We start from the raw sequence: 22,700 nt of genomic DNA, 5'->3' as shown, positions 1-22,700 counted from the left end.
CAGCTCAGCGGCCACAGAGGAGGGTGCTGCTGGGTGCCGGTAGATGGGGCAAGGCAACCAGTAGGGCAGCAGGAGACCAAGTTCTAAAAGAAGATAAAGCCTCCAACCCAGATTACACCCCCTCAGATCTTATGCTCTGCCAAAGGAGCAGGACCCCATCTGGGGCTCAAGGAGACACCGGAGAAATACGAAAGAGCAGTGGCACCAGCAACGCAATCAGCTTGTCGGGGACGGCCTAGACATCCTCCGGAGACAACCACCAGGCACACAGGCCTGAGGATATGAATCCACCCATCTGCACTCAGTGGGAATGTGTTTAGACGGGATCTGATATGGAGGGCTGGGAAGGGAGGAGATGGTCCCTTTAAATAACACTGAAGCCAGGAAGGGAAGTGCTGGGTAGAGCAGGGCGTGATCCCTGGTTAGGGCTCCACCCCCACGGACCTAGGTGGGGACAGGTGTCTCCAGTCCAAATGTTGCATTTTCCAAGATCACGTGGGTCCTGCCACGCCCCCATCCCAGGCCTACAAAAACCGAGACCGGCAGGCGGGGTGGGGAGGTGGCTCACGCCCTGTAATCCCGATAGTTTGGGAGGCCGAGGCGAGTGGATCACGAGGTCAGGAGATCGAGACCATCCTGGCTAACACGGTGAAACCTCGTCTCTACTAAAAATGCAAAAACCTAGCCGGGCGAGGTGGCGGCGCCTGTGGTCCCAGCTACTCGGGAGGCTGAGGCAGGAGAATGGTGGGAACCCGGGGGGCGGAGCTTGCAGTGAGCTGAGATCGCACCATTACACTCCAGCCTGGGGACAGAGCGAGACTCTGTCTCCAAAAAAAGAAGAAGAAAACAACAACCAAACAACTCAGACCCTAGCAGGCGGACACACAGGCGGCGAGACGTCCAGAGGAGCAAACGCTCAGAAGAAGGTGCGAGCGGCTGGTCGTGGAGGGGACCTAGAGAGGAGCAGGCTGGGGGCCGCCCACTGGCAGCACGAGGGGGTCTGGGCGGGGCCACCGAGGCGCCCCACTCCGGGGGAAAAGCTCTCCCTTCCGGCTCCACGTAGGCTGAGAGCTACTTCCACTCAATGAAACTTGACACTCTTTCTGCAAGCCCGCGTGCGCTCCGGGCCCGCACCGAGGCAGGAGGCCGGGGTACAGAAATCCCTCTGTCCTTGCGATCAGGAAGCGGCTCCATTGAGCTGGTTAACACGAGCGGCCTATAGACGGCCAACGAAGAGAGCACCTTGTAACACGCGCCCCCTGGGGCTGCAGGAGCCGTAACCCTCCCCGCAGACACCGCCCGCCCGGGGTCGGAGCCGCGCAGCCCGCAGTGCGTCTGCGCCCCTGGAGGTTTGAGCAGCGAGCACTGAGCAGCGAGCCACACCCCCGCTGCACGCCCTGCGAGGGCCGCAAGGGAACCTTTCCCGTTTCGGATCTGCTGGTTGCAGCGTCAAAACAAAGGTCCAGAACACATCAACCGTCTTTGACACTCCAGCCCCTGGTTCCAGGCCGCCCCATCTCGGCACCCTGGGAGCGCTGCTCTACCTGGGACTGCCTATGCCGGAGGAGAGGTCCAGCTGGAGATTGCTTGGAGCCAACATGGGGCCATCTTTCTTTCCTACCCTGTTAGTTTAAAAATTGATTTAGTTGCTGTTGTGAATAATGCCGCAATAAACATACGTGTGCATGTGTCTTGGAATCAACCCAAATGTCCATCAGTGACAGAGTGGATTAAGAAAATGTGGCACATATACACCATGGAATACTATGCAGCCATGAAAAAGGATGAGTTTGCGTCCTTTGTAGGGACATGGATGCAGCTGGAAACCATCATTCTCAGCAAACTATCGCAAGAACAGAAAACCAAACACCCCATGTTCTCACTCATAGGTGGGAACTGAACAATGAGATCACTTGGACTCGGGAAGGGGAACATCCCACACCGGGGCCTATTATGGGGAAGGGGGAGGCGGGAGGGATTGCATTGGGAGTTATACCTGATGTAAATGACGAGTTGATGGGTGCTGACGAGTTGATGGGTGCAGCACACCAACATGGCACAAGTATACATATGTAACAAACCTGCACGTTATGCACATGTACCCTAGAACTTAAAGTAGAATAATAATAAAAAAGAAAAGAAAAAAATGGATTTAGTTTTCTGCAAGATTCAGATAGGTGTGATTTGCGTGTAATCACCCTGCAAAGCAGCCGGTAATGACAGGAAAACCACTGTTAATGCGTAAATGCTAACACTGGGAGGTGACAGTGGACGGTATTGTTTCCTGGCTACATGGGTGATTTTCATGTTTTTCTGGCTACCTCGGAGATTATACCTTTATAATGTTTACATGTATTGTCAATATAATGTATAGAATGTAGGTTATAGTGAATATATCTTCTAAGGTCTGGATTGAACAGCAAACACTAAGTATTGTTCTCACTATACTGATCAATAAATGCATTATGAGTTGTATCTGAAGAGAATAAAATGCAGTGTGAGCATCAACAAATTATACTGATGTAATAATAATTATTAAAGTCAGCTATAATGAAACACATTATAATAGGGAAATACATAAAGGGTCAAATGACATGAACAAAAGCTTCGAAAGTAGGAATGAAACATATAAACACAGAAAAAATTAAAACCCATGCAAATTAAAACACATTTCCCTTTCAAATCTCTTCAATTAGAAAAAAATGGCTTGAAATGATAATTTCTCATGCTGGCAAGGGAATAAAGACGGGATAGTCTCACGCATCTCTGATGGTGTTTTTAAAGGCTCCCGTGCGTTAGGGAAGCAATTTGGCATTACATTAAAAGCCATACAAATATTCATACTTGCTGTGCCAGAACCCCATTTATGTAAATATATCTTAAGAAAATAATCTGAAACAGGGAAGAAGTTATAAATTCAACTGAGCATTGTTTATCATAGCCCTCAAATAGAAATAAATTAAATGTCCAATGATTTTAAAAATTGTTTTAGCACATTCAGTCGTTAGAATACTATGCTTCCCAATGGAATTAATAATTATAAACATTTATGCAAGCAATATGGAGAATGCTCATGGCATAAATGGTAAGTGAATAACTGTCTTTTTGGAGTAATTGGTAGAAATACATTAAAACTGTAAATTCATCAAAAAAATTATTTGTACAATTCTATAAAAATAATTATGCACGTGGGAAAACATTAATTTACCAAATGGACCTCAATATTTACTTTAGCCCCGTGGGGATTTGCTTTTTCGTTGTTCTGCATAATTTGTAATGTAATTATACCACCTTTTAAAACAGAATTTTTAGATTAATTTTTAGATAGAATTTTTAAATTAATTATATGAGTTTAAACACCAAATACCATATATAGGAAAATTCAACAGTATTTTTCTAAGTAATAACTTGATCAAGAGAAAATTGAATACATGATGACATTTGGTTTAGAAAACTGTGAAAATCGGCCGGGCGCAGTGGCTCAAGCCTGTAATCCCAGCACTTTGGGAGGCCGAGACGGGCGGATCACGAGGTCAGGAGATCGAGACCATCCTGGCTAACACGGTGAAACCCCGTCTCTACTAAAAAATACAAAAAAACTAGCCGGGCGAGGTGGCGGGCGCCTGTAGTCCCAGCTACTCCGGAGGCTGAGGCAGGAGAATGGCGGGAACCCGGGAGGCGGAGCTTGCAGTGAGCTGAGATCCGGCCACTGCACTCCAGCCTGGGCGACAGAGCGAGACTCCGTCTCAAAAAAAAAAAAAAAAAGAAAACTGTGAAAATCAAAACACTTCATATCAGTTATCATGGAATCTAATCAAAGCAGAAAGCAGCACTTAACATTATGGTTTTAGATTTAAACACTTTTTCTAGAAGAAAGTTAAAATAGGTAAGCAGTTAATTAAAGGATGTTTTAAACACATACCCAAAATAGAGCAAAGGAAGGAGGGAGAGAGGGAAGGAGAGAGGGAAGGAGGGAAGAAAGGGAGAAAGAAGGAGGGAAGGAAGAAAGGGAGGGAGGGAAGGAGGGAAAATACAGGAAGAAAAAACAAGATGAATCAATATATTTTCTATATTTCTTGCAAAATGTATAGCAATTGATATCTAAATCTAGGGTCAGGTAGAAAGTGAAACGTAACTTTAAAATGTATAAAGCATAAACTCTATGTCACCTAATTTAATGGGGATTATTAAATTATATAAAACTTCTCAATGTTTGGAATTAGCACCCATTTTTTCCTTTTCCTAATTTACTTAAAACAGCTGTTACAAAAGCAAGAATGGTTTTATCAAAGCAAAATCAGTATGCCAAAAATTGTCCCAGGGATTTCATGTTGGGAAGTTTCAAAATATAACAAGTTAACGGATATTACTTCATTTGCCAGCTCTGTGGGATCTCAGAAGTAATCTAACCTCCCTACTCTTCAGTCTTCTCACTTACAAAAGATATAGTATTAGGTTGAATCCTATTACATTGCAGACATTTAATCATCTTTTTAACCTATAAAAATGACAATTTATCATAATTCAGCCTTATGATTTTACATTTATATAAAATCATAGAGAAAATTTTAACCACTAGCTTTGCCCTGTGACTTTCTGGTGAAGTAAAGCCACTCCTAATCAGCACTGAAGTATTTATCTTCTGCACAAGGGCCAAACTCCTACCTTTTTGTTTCCGGTGATGTGGGCATCCCTTCAAGAACCTCATTGCAGCCTGTCAGCGTGTATGCACTTTTCGCTGCAGTGCTGCAAGAACCTTCTCAAAAACAGACTGGGGTCATTCTTGCTTATGTGTATGACATAGAAAGATCGGAAGAGTTTCAGTAGAGTGGGAAAATAATATAAGCCAACAGTTTCCAGAATGGGGCAAAGGCCTTATTCAAAGGGAGCCAACGGTTAAAGCAGAAGGCAGAAGAGGATTCAAGGAAGATGACTGACCTTTAACCATGTCAGCATGACTCAGCAGTGACCAAGATCTAAGGACTGAGAAATTTCATTCTGCTGCAACTCTTCCACCGGCCCGTCTTGTACTACCGTTAGGTATGGGAGATACTTGTATTCCGTGTCTTTATGGGAGATACTTATGTTCTGTGTCTTTATGGGAAATACTTATGTTCTGTGTCTGTATGGGAGATACTTATATTCTCTGTCTTTATGGGAGATACTTATATTCTCTGACTTTATGGGAGAGACTCATATTCTGTGCCTTTGGGGCACAGTCAAGGGAGTTGTTTCATTATTCAAACTGTACCCAAAAAGTAAACTATAAAAATTGATATAACAGAAAACAACAGTTTTCATAAGGTAGACTCACAAAGTGAAATATAAAACATTTCAAAGCACATGAAATATGTGCAGCAAATTAGATTTTATGCTACAGTTTTTGTGTCCAAAAAATGAATTCTAAAAATTAAACCCCTGTGTAACATTGTAGAAGGTGAAATGTTACCTAATTCATTCCCATTGGCAAACATATAATTCCAAACCTTAATAAAATAATGTCTAAAAATTATAGACCTGTGTATTTTGAATATATCTGTAAAAAAAATCAAAGAAAATACTAATGAAGACTTTTTAGTAATAGATTTAATTTTCTAAAATACCATGAACAAACTGAACTTATTCCAGGAATATAATCATTCAACAAGAACAAGAAACCACTTATTATTATAAAGTGCACCATTCTGCAGGAAAACTCATATTGGAGACATTCTAGAATGTACTAAATGAGGCCATGTGAAAGGGGAGGAAAAAACAAGAGTGGATGGGGCCAACCAAGTGGGACTAACACACAAGTCATCATCGCCTCCTCAGAAATTTTCCAACAGATGAATTCGTGTGCAAGGGCCTGTAGCAAATTTCAACTCCGTCCTATAGCCAAAGGAGCATAATCTGGCAACTAAGATGTGGAGGAAAAAATAGTCTATTCACTTTGGAGCAAGGTTTCAGCAAACAGGATACGCTTTGTGGGTTTTTTTGGGAAATGGGGTCAGTCAGAGGAAAGTAGAAATGGAAAATGTGGTCAGTATAAAAGAATGGAAGACTTCAGACTACAGCCAGGTGAGCGTGGTTCCAGGCAGGATTTGGTACTCGTAAGAGAAATCAACGTGCAATCAGGAAAGCAAAACCGTAGCCCAGTGTCTTGGTTTGGGTTTTTTCAACTGGAAATTCTGAGACAAGAATTGGGTTCAAGCAGTTTATCTGGGAGCTTTTCAAATAAACTGTGAGATGTATTTCAGGAGGCCCCACACCATCATTCTGAGAGATGGAGGTGGATGAGGGAGAAGGAGTTAACCACCAAGCTGCAGCAGACCTCCATGGTGGCCCAAAAGAATATGGACAAGTCCCAAACAGGATCTGCTACACTCTACTATAAAGATCAAGAAGCAGAGGGCCAGGGGAAGGACATACACGCCGGGAGTTCACTGCAGGCATGCTGGATGAATAACACTCGTTTCAGACACCGGGAAGGGTCCAAATCCACTCCTACACTGCCTCCACCGGAGCAGGGCAAGATAGAGACCTTGACGGTCTTAAGCATCTACAGCTGAGTGAGAATAGACTACGCTGAATGGACACCATTGCCATAGGTTAAAAAATATTGAAAGAAGAAAACAAATATATGTATACACACACACACACACACACATATATATACTTTCAACTAATATCAGAAAAATATGTATTTTTTGGGAGATACAGTCTCGCTCTGTTTCCCAGGCTGGAGTGAGGTGGAGTGATCTCGGCTCACTGCAACCTCCACCTCCCGGGTTCAAGCGATTCTCCTGCCTCAGCCTCCCAAGTAGCTGGGATCACAGGCACCCGCCACCACGCCCAGCTAATTTTTTTTATTTTTAGTAGAGATGGGGTTTCACCATGTTGGCCAGGATGGTCTCAATTTCTTGACCTCATGATCCACCTACCTCAGCCTCTCAAAGTGCTGGGATTACAGGCAGAAAAATATTTTTTGAAAGAACAACATTTATTCCCAATTAAATATTTTGAAAAAGGAAAAAATAGTTTCTTCTTCTGATGAAATGAAATTATTTTAAACTAAAGGTTAATATTAAACTCCATCCAAAATCCCAGTCATTCTTTTTAAAACTGGGGAGAAATCAGTATGGCAACAACTGCCACAAATGTAAGTGTTTTAAGAATTTAGATGATACACTTAGATATAACCAGAAACACTGGGAACAAATAGTGGAAAAGAAATGGACATAACATTATTGTTTGCTTATAACAACAACAACGAAAATTCAAAAATGCTATACAAATTCTAACATTGACTTTAACAAAAAGAAAATGATATAAAAGAAATAAAATCTCAATAGTGTGTATGACTGTCAGCAACACACAGCTAAATATAATACAAATTAATATTGTATTTGACCAGGCACAGTGGCTTATCCCAGCACTTTGGGAGGCCGAGGCAGGCAGATCACCTGAGGTCAGGAATTCGAGACCAGCTTGACCAACATGGTGAAACCCTGTCTCTACTAAAAATACAAAAATTACCTGGGTGTAGTGGCGGGCACCTGTAATCTCAGTTACTTGGGAGGCTGAGGCAGGAGAATCGCTTGAACCTGGGAGGCTGAGGCAGAAGTTGTAGTGAATCGAGATCGCGTCATTGCACTCCAGCCTCGGTGATAAGAGCAAAACTCTATCTCAAAATATATATATACACACACACACACACACTAATATATGTATTATGTGTGTATATATATACACTAATATAAATACTATATATATACACATATACAAATGTTTACACATATATATGTGTGTGTATATATAGTATTTATATTAGAAGTGTTGAGAATGAAAGTAAAAGTAAAATATGTGACCTACAGAAAGAAAAAAAATCAAAACCTTCTAGAGAATTTCTTTTTAAAAATCAGTAAAAGTTTTCTAGCTTACTGCTAGATAAAAGACTTTCACCTTTATTACAACACAAAAAGTACTCCTATTAAGATCATTTGCAGACTCCCTTTTCCAGACCCAAGGTGTTCATTTCAGGTCTCATACCAGGAGGCCTTTCCTCAGATTTGTATTTGTTAACCATTCGTTGCTTTGAGGATCTTTCTTCTTTTGAAATCTTCAGAATTTTCTCTCTCCTGGTTTCCTCTGATCTCCAATTTCTACTTCCCACTTTCTTTCCTTGGCCTCCCCTCTCTATATATAACCTAATACTGAGATCCCTTCGTGTTTTTATTTTTTCCTTATTCCCACTTTCAAAACCCACATTTCCACCTAGTTCACACCTCAATATACTGTCATTTGACTTAGAACGTGTCTGACATATCCGCTCCTAGACTGCAAACTTTACCAAAACAAAACTAAATTCTATCTGATTCATGTCTGCATAACCAATGCCGCATTAACACAGAGCTTGGCATATAACTGGCACTTAATACGTGTTTGTTAAGTAAATGAACAGATTTAAAATTTGTTAAATTTGTGCCAATTTATAAACTACATTCATTGAGAAAATGTGGTGTATGTACGTAACGGAATACTATTCAGCCATGAAAAGAATGATGTCCTGTCCTTCACGGTAACATGGGTGAGCCTGGAGGACATTATGCGAAGTGAAATAAGCCACCCACAGAAACACAAATATGTTCTCACTCATATGTGGGAACTTAAAAAGTTGAACTCATTGAAAGAGATAGTAGAATGCAGGTCACCAGGGGTTGGGAAGTGGCGGAGGGGGATGAAGAGAGGCTGCTTAACGAGTACAAACATAATTAGACAGAAAGCATAAGTTCTAGTGTTCAATAGCACAGTAGAGTAACTGTAGTTAATGATGATTTATTGTATATTTCAGAATAACTAGATTTAAAATGTTCTCAACACAAAGAAAAGAGGTTTGCAGTGATAGGTATCCTGGATACCCTGACGCATTCGCTGTGCATTGTGTGAAGTGATCAAAATATCACTTGTGGCCGGGCGTGCTGGCTCATGCCTGTAATCCCAGTACTTTGGGAGGCCGAGGTGGGCGGATCGCGAGGTCAGGAGATTGAGATCATCCTGGCCAACATGGTGAAACCCCATCTGTACTAAAAATATAAAAATTAACTGGGTGTGGTGGTGAGTGCCTGTAATCCCAGCTACTTGGGAGGCTGAAGCAGGAGAATCACTTGAACCTGGGAGGAGGAGGTTGCAGTGATCCGAGATGGCACCACTGCACTCCAGCCTGGCGATAGGGCGAGGGTCCGTCTCAAAAAAAAAAAAAAAAAAAAAAAAAATCACATGTATCCCAAATATGTGTACAATTATTATGTATCAATTTTAAAAAATAAGGACGTTGAAAGAGTTCAATCAGACTATATTACACATCACCAAAAAAGCCATTTGGTTAAACTACAGTGAGATACAACTACACAGCCACTAGGATGTCTAAAGGTAAAACAACTGACTGTACCAACAGTTGCCCAGTATGTGGAGGAACTAAAACTCTCACATGCATATGGCTGGAATGCAAAATACATGGAACTTTGGAAAACAGTTTGGCGATTTCTTACAAAGTTAAATACACGCCTACCATATGACCCAGCCAATTGTAGGTATTTATCCAAGAAAAATAAAAGCGTATGCTCACAGAAAACACCAAACACAAATGTTTACATCAAGTTCGTTTGTAGAGGAGAAGACCAGAAAAGTCAATGTGATAACTTTCTACATAAAACTGCTTATTTTAAGCATTAAGCTGCTAAAATTGGGGGGACAGATGCATTAGGGTTTTAGGAATTGGGGAGGATGTGAGGGTCTTATCCAGCATGAGTGTCTGGGCAGGATAGTGAATAGGATGCACGCATCAATACTCCACCCTCAGTTTGGCTGTGTGCTCTTGTAATCAGTTGTGTTAGGAGACACAGTTGCAAGCAGGGATGTTTGTTTGGGGAAATGCCAGTGAGACTGACTAAAAGGAAGGAAGAATGGACTATCTGAGGAAAAAACATCAATCTGAAATTAATTCCTTGACACTGCCCAGAGTAACTTATTCTGGCTTTCCAAGGGTGAGATGACTGATAGCAAAGCTGAAAGTACATGATTCTATTTTTTGTTGTTGTTTTTTTCTGAGATGGAGTCTCACTCTGTCACCAGGCTGGAGTGCAGTGGCGCAATCTCGGCTCACTGCAAGCTCCTCTTCCTGGGTTCACACCATTCTCCTGCCTCAGCCTCCCAAGAGTAGCTGGGACCACAGGCGCCCGCCACCACGCCCGGCTAATTTTGTATTTTTGGTAGAGACAGGGTTTCACCGTGTTAGCCAGGATGGTCTCCATCTCTTGACCTCGTGATCTGCTGACCTCGGCCTCCCAAAGTGCTAGGATTACAGGCGTGAGCCAGGGCGCCCGGCCACATGATTCTTAAATAAATCTCTTCACGTGGTTCCAATTTATGCTACTCTATGCATTATTTCTGATACCCAGAGATACAAGGCTGCTGCCACACCTGTGCAGCATCAGGCCACCACACACACACACTTCTGTGCACTTGTCTTTCCTGTACTTAGGTGTGGCCTACAAAATTATGTATTTGCCACCATATTCCAGGATTGCACCACACGACACGGAGTATGCCACAGAGCACAACCATGAAAATGTAATATAAGTGGCAAATCTGAGGCTAAGGCAAAACAAAAGTAAGAAGTGAGATGGGCTAGGGCTGTGGGTGATAAGCGCACACATAATCAGCACGTCATTTATCACCTAAACACAGAGCACTTCCGAAAGGGCAAGGAGTGAGTCTCCAACAACATAAATAAATGACTGCATAGCACAAGTAAACAAATGCGTGGGGAGAAGAGACAAAACTCCCTCACAGGACGATTCCGAGTGATTGGTGGACACTGCACCTGCGGAAGGGAAGCTCACAGTCACCCACACACACACACTCACACTGACCCTCACACGCGTCCACACTCACCCGCACGTCCACACTCACCCTCATTCACTTACATTCACTCACCCACACTCACCCTCACCCATCCACACTCTTACGCTCTCACACTCACCCACATGCGCTCACCCCGGTACCATGCAGGCGTGTGGTGAACCCCGTGAGCACAGCTTTGGGAGGTGGAAGAACCCTGAGAACCCGGAGAAAATCCACACAGACATGGGGAGAACCTGTAGACTCCACACAGGTGACCTTGCTGGGAAGCCACTTTAAAAAAATTAGCTTTATAGGCCGAGTGCGGTGGTCACACCTATAATCCCAGCACTTTGGGAGGCTGAGGCAGATGGATCACCTGAGGTCAGGAGTTCGAGACCAGCCTGGCCAACATGGTGAAACGCTGTCTCTACTAAAAGTACAAAAATTAGCCAGGAGTGGTGGTGGGCGCCTGTAATCCCAGCTACTCAGGAGGCTGAGGTAGGAGAATTGTTTTAACCCAGGAGGCAGAGGCTGCAGTGAGGCAAGATTACGTCACTCACTGCACTCCAGCCTGGGCAACAAGAGCGAGACTCCATCTCAAAAAGTAAAAAAAAAAATAAAATAAAATAAAAAATTAACATTGTAACAAACATTGGAAGAAACATGTTATTCAAGGAATTGCTGTAATGTATCAGAATTGATTTATTAATTGTAACAAATGTACCTTGCTAACAGGTTGATAATAGGAGAAACTAGGTGCAGGGTTTGAGAGCTCTGCACCTCTCTTATTTTTCTGTAAATCTAAAACTGTTCTAAAAATAAAATCTCCTTCTGTTTTTTTTTTTTGAGATGGAGTTTCACTCTTGTTGCCCAGGCTGGAGTGCAATGGTGCTATCTCGGGTCACTGTAACCTCTGCCTCCTGGGTTCAAGCTATCCTCCTGCCTCAGCCTCCCCAGTAGCTGGGATTACAAGCATGCACCTCCATGTCTGGATAATTTTTTGTATTTTTAGTAGAGACGAGTTTCACCATGTTGGCCAGCTGTAATCCCAGCTACTCGGGAGGCTGAGGCACAAGAATCACTCGAACACAGGTGGCGGAGGTTGCAGCGAGCCAAGATCACACCATTGCACTCCAGCCTGGCCACACAGTGAGACTCCGTCTCAAAAAAAAAAAAAAAAAAAGTGCTCAGAGGCCGTGAAAGTAATAGCACATAATGCATTAATTAATATGCCAGATCTGCCAACTTGCCAGGTTATACTGGAACAGGTTTCTTAATTTTGCTTCACCTCAATTTCTCATCTCTAAGACTATATTAACGTGTGTACCTAAGTAAAAAGCATGTGTCATGTTGGGGTGTTATAAATATGAAATACAAACATACACTGACACACACACACACACACATCTATAGTGTGTTCATGTTGTGTCAATAGGTATATTATCTATATGACTATGTAGAGAGAGTATATATACATACACACACATATATATACACACAAAGAGAGAGAGAGATTATCATGTTGTTTATTCTTTAAAATGATGGTGGCGATTTTAAGCCCTATGGTCATGAGAAGGGTTAGGGCAATCAGGCAAGAGAAAGAAATCAAGGGTATTCAGTTAGGAAAAGAAGAAGTCAAATTGTCCCTGTTTGCAGATGACATGATTGTATATTTAGAAAACCCCATCATCTCAGCTCAAAATCTCCTTAAGCTGATAAGCAACTTCAGCAAAGTCTCAGGATACAAAATTAATCTGCAAAAATCACAAGCATTCTTATATACCAGTAACAGACAAACTGAGAGCCAAATCATGAATGAAATTGTGAATTCCATTCACAATTGCTTCAAAGACAATAAAATACCTAGGAATCCAACTTACAAGGGATGTAAAGGACCTCTTCAAGGAGAACAGCAAACCACTGCTCACTGAAATAAAAGAGGACACAAACAAATGGAAGAACATAACATGCTCATGGATAGGAAGAATCAATATCATGAAAATGGCCATTCTACCCAAGGTAATTTTATAGATTCAATGCCATCCCCATCAAGCTACTAATGAGTTTCTTCACAGAATTGGAAAAAACTGCTTTAAAGTTCATATGGAACCAAAAAAGAGCCTGCATTACCGAGACAATCCTAAGTCAAAAGAACAAAGCTGGAGGCATCACGCTACCTGAATTCAAACTATACTACAAGGCTACAGTAACCAAAACAGCATGGTACTGGTACCAAAACAGCGATATAGACCAATGGAACAGAACAGAGTCCTCAGAAATAATACCACACATCTACAGCCATCTGATCTTTGATAAACCTGAGAAAAACAAGAAATGGAGAAAGGATTCCCTATTTAATAAATGGTGCTGGGAAAATTGGCTAGCCATAAGTAGAAGCTGCAACTGGATCCTTTCCTTACTCCTTATACAAAATTAATTCAAGATGGATTAGAGACTTAAATGTTTGACCTAATACCATAAAAACCCTAGAAGAAAACCTAGGTAATACCATTCAGGACATAGGCATGGGCAAGGACTTCATGTCTAAAACACCAAAAGCAACGGCAACAAAAGCCACAATTGACAAATGGGATCTAATTAAACTAAAGAGCTTCTGCACAGCAAAAGAAACTACTATCAGAGTGAACGGGCAACCTACAGAATGGGAGAAAATTTTTGCAATCTACTCATCTGACAAAGGGCTAATATCCGGAACCTACAAAGAACTCAAACAAATTTACAAGAAAAAAACAAACAACCCCATCCAAAAGTGGGCAAAGGATATGAACAGACACTTCTCAAAAGAAGACATGCATACAGCCAACAGACACATGAAAAAATGCTCATCATCACTGGCCATCAGAGAATGCAAATCAAAACCACAATGAGATACCATCTCACACCAGTTAGAATGGCAATCATTAAAAAGTCAGGAAGCAACAGGTGCTGGAGAGGATGTGGAGAAATAGGAACACTTTTACACTGTTGGTGGGACTGTAAACTAGTTCAACCATTATGGAAAACAGTATGGCGATTCCTCAAGGATCTAGATCTAGATGTACCATATGACCCAGCCATCCCACTACTGGGTATATACCCAAAGGATTATAAATCATGCTGCTATACAGATACATGCACACGTATGTTCATTGCGGCACTATTCACAATAGCAAAGACTTGGAATCAACCCAAATGTCCATCAGTGACAGAGTGGATTAAGAAAATGTGGCACATATACCCCATGGAATACTATGCAGCCATAAAAAAGGATGCGTTTGTGTCCTTTGTAGGGACATGGATGCAGCTGGAAACCATCATTCTCAGCAAACTTTCGCAAGAACAGAAAACCAAACACTGCATGTTCTCACTCATAGGTGGGAACTGAACAATGAGATCACCTGGACTCAGGAAGGGGAACATCACACATTGGGGCCTATCACGGGGAGGGGGGAGGGGGGAGGGATTGCATTGGGAGTTATACCTGATGTAAATGATGAGTTGATGGGTGCTGACGAGTTGATGGGTGCAGCACACCCACATGGCACATATATACATATGTAACAAACCTGCACGTTATGCACATGTACCCTAGAACTTAAACTATAATAAAGAAAGAAAGAAAGAAAGAAAGAAAGAAAGAAAGAAAGAAAGAAAGAAAGAAAGAAAGAAAGAAAGAAAGAAAGAATGACCTCAGTGATGCCGTGGCTATCAAGGAACCAGGCGGTTTCCAAACAGCACTCATTAAAAAGAGAAAATCTAATATAGCAAAATTAAATCCAAACATAACTATCAGGTTAAGTAGATAAACTCGCCTTTTTAAGAAAAAGGGGAAAAAAAGTTCGTATTGTTTTTTAAAAAGCTATAGTACAAAACGATTCTGCCTAGAAGGAAGGGACAAAGCAGGGCTGCATGTCAATGACTAGTCAACAATACATAGCAGACCATTAAACACAGAAACAAACAGCAGTTCAGCTGCTAATGCTAATATTAGACCACATTGGATTCAAGGCAAATGAAAAGAAAATGAGAAGGGCACTTTGTAACTTATAAGGAGCATAATTCACAGTGAGAGCGCAACTCTCATGAATCTTTACATTTTAATCTCCCACACTAAACTACAACTGCAGGAATCAGTGGAAATGTGATCATCCTAAGAAATGTCAACACACTCATCCAGTTCTGTAACATGTCAAAGAGACCAGAAATAATGGATACAATCGACTAAATATTATAATGAAAAAGACTTTATGTTTGTGTCTGTTCAATTCTGTAAGCTGAAAATAAGTGTCTGTAGAACACTTATTTTAAAGCGTATCTGAAATTACACATAAAAACATGACTTCGATAATGTCCAAAATAAAAGAAATCACCACATTCTTTAACAGTAATACAAAAAAAGAGAAATTATTTCTGGAAGATAAAATAGAACTGGCCAAATATGTTAATTTCGTTTTTTTTTTTTCTTCAACTTTTGTGTAAGTTCCGGGGTGCACGTGCAGGACGTGCAGGTTTGTGACATGGGTAAACGTGTGCCCTGCAGGACGTGCAGGTTTGTGACACGGGTAAACGTGTGCCCGGCGGGACGTGCAGGTTTGTGACACGGGTAAACGTGTGCCCGGCGGGACGTGCAGGTTTGTGACACAGGTAAACGTGTGCCCGGCGGGACGTGCAGGTTTGTGACATGGGTAAGCGTGTGCCACGGTGGTTTGCTGCACAGATCATCCCGGCACCGAGCTTTGCAGCCCAGCATCGGTAGCTGTCCTTCCTGAGGCTCTCCCTCCCCATGCATCCCCCACAGGCCTCAGTGTGTGTTGTCCCCCAATGTGTCCTCATCACTCAGCTCCCACTTGTAAGTGAGACTGTGTGGTGTTTTGTTTCCTGTTCCTATACATTAATATTTTCAAAACTCACTCTTAAAGATCTCCTGGGTCAAAGATGAAATCCAAACTAAAATAAAAGAATATATTTAAAGGAACAATACCAAATATTTAAATGATGGAATAAATTAGCTTTATTTTTAAAAATACACTTTAAATGCTTTCATTACTAGCATAGAAAATATGAATAAAAATAGTCATACATTCAAAGTAAAGGTTAGAAAAGAAAAATACAAAGCAATCTATAAAAAGAAAATAATTAAAAAACAAAAATTGTTAGCTAAAAATACAAGTGAGATATAACTTTAAATTTCATTTATTTTTATATTTTTCATTAATTTATTTAATAAAATTGGTAAAATATTTAAACTACTCAATATTAATAATGACTTTCATCTTGAAATACTCATTTTCCTTTTGTCATCAATTCTTCGGTTCTTGAAACATCTTGAATGGCACCCTTAGAAGTCTATCTATCTCATTTGGAGTTTCTTCCTAGTATCTGACATGGCATGAATGTTGTTTTTCCTTAGCGTAATTGAGTTCTTGCATGGCAAGAAAAAAGCTGGCTCTGGCATTCTAAGCAGGAATGGACTTTGTTGGAACCGTATCTGTAACTCCATGGCTGTAAGCGAAGGCTTAATAAGCAGAATTCTTTATAAGAGAATGAGAATCCAAGGAATCTCAGGAATCTGAGCAGCAAGAACTCATGCGAGAGCCTCATCAGTTTGCCTGATCTAAAATAAATACTCTATAACTATTGTGTCTTTTCCTGTCCTTGTGCTGCTCCACCCAAGACATAATGATCCAGGAGATTTTAATCGCATTCCTCAGCTACAGCAGGGCACAGCAATTGATTTTCGACACACCAAGGCTGAACACAAAGGGGAAAGATGCAATTCTCCGAGAGATCAGAATGCTGGTTATCAAAAGAACCAACCACGTTCCTGGGTGGGGCCAAGGAACCTTCCTTTCGCTCAGCATTCTGTGCTGCTTCCTATCCTCCCTTCTTCTCTTCTGTCCTCTCTTCTTGCCTCTTCTCGTCCTGCACACACTCGCCAAATATCTCATCCCCTCCAAGGGTTTTAGTTCTCATCTATCTTCTGAAAATTCTCAGATCTGCATCTCAATCCCAGATCTCTTCAAGCTTCAGACCGTTGTATCTATAAATTTCTTCGTAGATAAACAAGGGTACCTCAGACACCTCGTGTTCCAAATTAAATTCACTCCCCACCCCACCGCTCCACCCCAGCGTGTTTCGTGGAGTGGCCACAGTGACTGTGTGAGTTGTGGTTATGAGAAAGAGTAGACTCCACTTGAATTAATATTATTGGCACAGATTCTAGGAAGGTTTCAGGTAAAACAGTGTCTGAGAGGAGACTAAAGGGCAATTAAAAGATGACCCCATTCAGACGAGGCAGTGTATTGGAGGCAAGAGAAGGGGCACAGGACAAATAGGGAAGTTTTCTGAGCACATGAGACATGAGCAAAAGGGTTGACATGAAAAGAGAACATGAATTATCCAATATGGGTGAAGTGTGGAACGAGAGACACAGTGTATAGATAGAAGCAGCAAGCTAGTGCAATGTGGCCTCTAATGATACAGGCTGATGGATCATGAGATATGGGACCTACTTAAAAGCCATTGGAATTTATAGGGAAGAAATTTGTCTATAAGACTTAGTTTTTGAAAAATCTGGAGAATGAATTGGAATGAGAATGATTGTAAGCAAAACCAACTGGAAAATTAATGTAATGATGCAGTTGAGAAATGACTGTAGTTGGGTCAGAGGAATGGCAGTGCAGTTAGACAGAAAGGGAATGATTTTTATTAATATATTTATTTAGTTTTTAGAGATGTGGTTTTGAAACTGACCCAGTTGTCTCATAGACATTTTTTTTTTTTTTTTTTTTTTTTTATAAACACAGAAATTGACCTGCCTGGTCTTAAAGCTTGAAACTTACTAACATTTTTTTTTTTCTGAGTTTATCCCTCAGGAAAAGACCTTCAGTCCTCTCAAAGAAAAGTCTCAAAGAACTGAAAGTCACCAGATCACCACATCCAGTGAGATGCTGGATGCCTCGTTTATCATGATGGCTTCCTTGCCCCGCCCTGGTCCCCATTTTCTTACACACTGTTACATTTCTTCCCTGCTATATAAACCCCTAGTTTTAGTACCACAGGGAGATGGATTTGAGACTGAGTTCCATCTTCTTGGCTGCAGCAACGATTAAAGCTTCTTCCTTGGCAATACTCATCGTCTCAGTCATTGGCTTTCTGTGTGGCGAGCAGCAGGACCTAGACAGAGGCCCAGGTGTTTCAGTAACACTCTTGCTATGTTGCCCAGGCTGGACTTGAACTCTTGGCTCAAAGGATTCTCCTGCCTCAGTCTCCCAAGTAACTTGGACTGCAGGCTCTTGCCATCATGCCTGACTAGGAAGGGAATTATTTTAAGAGCAGCTTCAGAGACTGAATTTTCAAAACTTCAGAATGAATTCAATATAATGTAGGAGAAGAAGAATTTTTGGCTTTGGAAACTGGATTGTTGGTGATGTCATTCATCTATATTAGAAAAGGAAAAAGAAAGGCTAGTGGGGTAAATACGCTAATTAACTTGATTGTAGTGATTATTTCAGTGTGTATTATGTCAAAATATATTGTACACCTTAAATATACACAATTTTAATTTGTCAGTTATACCTCAATAAAGCTAAAAAATTGATTAAAAACCTAAAAAAAAAAAAAAAGACAGGTTAGTGGGGAAAGACTGTAAGTTAATATTTTGCAACATTTAGTTGGAGATTCCTGGGAGGAAGTCTACAGTACTTGTTGGATATGTAGGTTTGAAGGTCAGGAGAGAGGACTTAGTTACAGAAAATGATTTGGGAGCTGTGAAATTGAAGCCATAAAAATAAATGAGTTGTTAAAAAACAAACTTAACAACAAATTTAGTTAAAATTTAATTGGCTATTATTAGCTATTATGGGACCAGACATCATCTCATTTTATAAAATAGCACGGGTGCTGTGATGGGCTGATCATGAGGGTCTAGCTTTATAGGCAGAGAAGAACTGAGGAAAGCAGAAACAGGAATGAAAAGTAGACTGGTAATTTCAGTTGCTTTTCTCATATGGTTAAAGCAAAGAGCACTTCTTTACCAGGCTGGCTCAGGTAAACTGGGCCCCTTCTGACTGGTGGCTGCAAGTCTCCTGTTTTTGGAAAGCCACAGGTTTTGAAGTTCAGCTTGATTATGTGGTTTGGACTGGTCTGTGGGGCCCGGTGCAAGAGCTCAGTCCCAACAATGGCCTCCCATAAACTTTGTTTAATGCAGTAAGGAAAGGAGACTAATGTGCTAAAACCAAAACCTGAAGAACAGCTTTTAAAGAACAGAAAGGCCAGGCACGGTGGCTCACGCCTGTAATCCCAGCATTTTGGGAGGCTGAGGTGGGCAGATCACGAGGTCAAGAGGTCGAGACCATCCTGGCCAACATGGTGAAACCCTGTCTCTACTAAAAATAAAAAAATTATCTGGGCATGGTGGTGGGCGCTTGTAATCCCAACTACTCAGGATGCTGAGGCAGGAGAATCGCTTGAACCCGGGAGGAGGATTTTGCACTGAGCCAAGATCACGCCACTGCACTCCAGCCTGGGCGACACAGTAAGACTCTGTCTCAAAAAAAATATGTATTAGAGAAAGAGATGCCTAGAAAGAAGATGGAGAAGTATAGCCTGAGAGCTTGGTGTGGTGTAGAGACAGCAGTGGTGTCTAGGATTCAAAACAATTTAGCTCTCAAGATAGAGTGAAAATAGAAGTAAAGCTTTTAAAGAGTTGGACCCAGCAACGAGTATGTTTTCATTCTTTGGGAAAACAGTTTCAGTGGGATGATGGAGACAACATTTGTAGCTAAACAGACAACACTTTAAAAAGGTATATGAGGCCAAGGAACCGGAGTTTTGTTTTTTCAAGTTGGGAAGGAAATAAATATGCTTTCACGCTGCCGAGTAGCAGCAAACAAAGGCTGAAAAACAGAGCAGGGAGATGTCATCGTTAAGACCACACTTACTGAGTGAGTGGAAGGAAGTACGATTCGGAGCATAGATTTTAAAAAAATAAAATGAAGTAGAAAGCATTAGCTTTACATGTCATGTCACCATGAGGGGAGAAAAGAGAAAGGGTGGGAGTGGATAGGGATGCTTCTGCAGTGCTGATTTTGTGGGAGTGAGAAGAGTGTGGGCAATCCTTTTCTGTTTCTGCAAGGTGAACTACAGGGGATGGAATGAGCTTGGGGGTCAGAAGAGAGTAGGAAATGTCTGAAGTATCTCCTGATGAGAAGGAGATCAAGGTGGCTAAGGAGACAGAGACTCCTGGTTATTGAGCTTAGATACCATGCAGTTATAGAGTGGCACTGATCTCTAAAGCTGTGGAATTCTTTACCAGTACCTCTGATCCTCCCATTTGAAAAGGCAGAAAAGGTAGACATTTAACTTACAACAGATAGGGATTTGGGCGTGACAGAGTTTTGAGATCTAACAAGAGAGCTTTTGGAGTGATAAATCGTGAACTCAGTAACTTAAACTTCAGATTTCATAGTACAACTTCTTATGGCAAAGTCCAGTGGGAAGCCGTGGCTGAAATGAAATGAAAACCATTGCCTCTCAAGACAAGGAGACCAAGGAACTTAGAAATTAGGGTGCGTAATGTGGCAACCCCATGAACCCCGAAGTCATTTTGGATGACGCAACAGGGTTCAGGGTGGAGAAAAAAGTGGCCCTGGATTTAAATCTCCAACGAGCAGTGTAGAATGGCAAGGAGTCCTGGAAGATCAATGAGGGAAGTTACAGGCGGGCTTCCTGGAGGCTGTGAGCCTCAAAGGGAACAAGGCCTCAACGCTCAGGCAGTGGAACAATTTTATGAAAGTAGCCAAGCTGAAGTTTTTAGTTTGTGAAAGAAAAAGTTGCTTCGACCTAGAGAACTATAGGCAATTGGCTGAGCAGGAGGCTCATGCCTATAATCCCAGCACTTTGGGGGGCCAAGGCAGGTGGATCACCTGAGGTCAGGAGTTCAAGACCAGCCTGGCTAACATGACAAAACCCCGTTTCTACTAAAAATACAAAAATTATCCAGGCATGGTGGTGGACACCTGTATTCCCAGCTGCTACTCAGGAGGCTGAGGCAGGATAATCACTCAAACCCAGGAGGTGGAGGTTGCAGTGAGCCAAGATCGCGCCACTGCACTCCAGCCTGGGCAACAAGAGCAAAACTCCATCTCAAAAAATAAAAAAAAAGAATAATAGGCAACCTCTGTGCTCAGTGGATATCCAAGTTTTGATTCAAGCAAGAAGATAGAAAAAAAAAAAATTTCAGTGAAGATTTCAAAAGTTTAAGATAAATTGTGGACCAAAGAACGGACCAAAGAACGGATAGTGGCGAGTTGGGAAGTGGGGAGCTGTGTGAGGAGGGATGGGCAGAGCACCTCCAGAGTAGGGCTCCCGATGCATGGGCTTCCCGAGAGGGGACCAAGCAGAGCAGGGCCGTCAGAGAGGGTGGGGAGATACAGCCTCAACTTTTTTTCTTTATCTTTTTCTTTCTTTTTTTTATTTTTTAGACGGAGTCACAGTGTCGCCCAGGCTGGAGTGCAGGGGCACAATCTCGGCTCACTGCAAGCTCCATCTCCTGGGTTCATGCCGTTCTCCTGCCTCAGCCTCCCGAGTAACTGGGACTATAGGTGCATGCCATCATTTTTTGTATTTCAGTAGAGACGGGATTTCACCGTGTTAGCCAGGATGGTCTCCATCTCCTGACCTCACGATCCACCCACCTCGGACTCCCAAAGTGCTGGGATTACAGGCGTGAGCCACCACGCCCAGCCACGGCCTCAATTTTTTAAATGGACTAATTCTAGAGTTTTTCTCATGTTGAAATGGGACAAGTTCCCTTGTCCCCCTCGCAGGGCATGCAGCAGGGGGAGTGGCTGACTTCTTCAGTTCCCTGCTCTCAGACCTCTGCGGGGAGCATGCAGATGGGCAGGTCATGGGGCTCTGACCCCACGGCAGTGTCTAGGGGTGAATGCTGACAGCTCCTGAAGCCGCAGTGGGCCGGTGTTGCAGGCTGCTCTCAGCTTTCATCATCTGTGGGTGGATGTGTTCCTCAGCTCAATTAGATCCTCTGCCTTATCACAAGGACTGACGGCTTTCTGTACCCTGGGTTCTTGCCTTGGGGTACCAGAAAAATCAGATCACACGTGGGCTTGGAGAATGAGTGCAAGTTCTGATTGAATGATGGAGGAAGCTCTCGGCAGGTGGGTGGGGAGCGGGAAGGGAATGGAGTGAGAAGGTGAATTTCCCTTGGATTCAGGCCGCTCGATGACCGGACTCTCCTCCAACTGCCCCGGCCAGGTTCCCCTCAGCCCCTCATCTCCGCGGGCCGATGGCCTGCCAGTGTGTCCTTCCCCCTGCTCCTCTGGATGTCCAGCTGCCTGTGTGCTCTGACTCCAGCATGTTCCTCTCAAAGTCCAGCCAGTTGTCTCTGTGCCCACTAGTGTCTCAGGGTATTTACAGGCACAGGATGGGACCTTAGTGGGCCAGTGTGGTCTTGGAAAATGCAGCATTTGGGCACGAAGGCAGGAGTCCTGTCCTCACCTAGGTCTGTGGGCACAGGCCCAAGGGTGGACCCCCAGCCAGGGACCCACCTTTCTCCACCCAGCACTTCCCTGACCCTCTTACGTCTCAATGTGAGTGGGTAGGAACTGGAGGGAAATGGAACTTAAGCCTCTTCACGGTGATCATATGCTTCTCTCCCCAGCAAACATCCCCATCTCTCTGCCAGCCTAGCCGACCGCTGTAAAGGAAAAGCACGAATGTGGAAGTAGAGGTGTTGTGCAGAAGTGAGCATGGCCCTGGAGTCTAAGATGCTGCTGTGCAGAACTGGAGCTCCAGGC

The sequence above is a fragment of the Piliocolobus tephrosceles genome, chromosome 3 (assembly GCF_002776525.5).
Source record: "Piliocolobus tephrosceles isolate RC106 chromosome 3, ASM277652v3, whole genome shotgun sequence".
Taxonomy (NCBI): Eukaryota; Metazoa; Chordata; class Mammalia; order Primates; family Cercopithecidae; genus Piliocolobus; species Piliocolobus tephrosceles.
Note: the sequence above shows the minus strand (reverse complement) of the source record.